The sequence below is a fragment of the Physeter macrocephalus genome, chromosome 14 (assembly GCF_002837175.3).
Source record: "Physeter macrocephalus isolate SW-GA chromosome 14, ASM283717v5, whole genome shotgun sequence".
NCBI classification, from domain to species: Eukaryota; Metazoa; Chordata; class Mammalia; order Artiodactyla; family Physeteridae; genus Physeter; species Physeter macrocephalus.
In genome coordinates, this window is record NC_041227.1 from 89,744,781 (window position 1) to 89,745,578 (window position 798).

The window sequence follows — 798 nt, forward strand, 5'->3', positions numbered from 1 at the left end:
CCAGGAGTGGAATTGCTGGGTCATATGGTAGTTCTATTTTTAGTTTTTTAAGGAACCTCCATACTGTTCTCCATAGTGGCTGTATCAATTTACATTCCCACCAACAGTGCAGCAGGGTTCCCTTTTCTCCACGCCCTCTCCAGCATTTATTGTTTCTAGATTTTTTGATGATGGCCATTCTGACCAGTGTGAGGTGATACCTCATTGTGGTTTTTTGTTGTTGTTGTTGTTTTTTTGTGGTACGTGGGCCCCTCACCGTTGCGGCCTCTCCCGTCGCGGAGCACAGGCTCTGGACGCACAGGCCCAGCGGCCATGGCCCACGGGCCCAGCCGCTCCGCGGCATCTAGGAGGTGGGTCAAAAAGGATCTTGCTGTGATTTATGTCATAGAGTCTTCTGCCTATGTTTGTTTTTTTTTTGCAGTATGCGGGGGGCCTCTGACTGCTGTGGCCTCTCCCGCTGCAGAGCACAGGCTCCGGATGCGCAGGCCCAGTGGCCATGGCCCACGGGCCCAGCCGCCCCGCGGCATGTGGGATCCTCCCGGACCGGGGCACGAACCCGTGTCCCCTGCATCGACAGGCGGACTCTCAACCACTGCGCCACCAGGGAAGCCCTTCTGCCTATGTTTTCGTCTAAGAGTTTTATAGAGTCTGGCCTGACATTTAGGTCTTTAATCCATTTTGAGTTTATTTTTGTGTATGGTGTTAGGGTGTGTTCTAATTTCATCCTTTTACACGTATCTGTCCATTTTTCCCAGTACCACCTATTGAAGAGGCTGTCTTTTCTCCATTGTATATTCT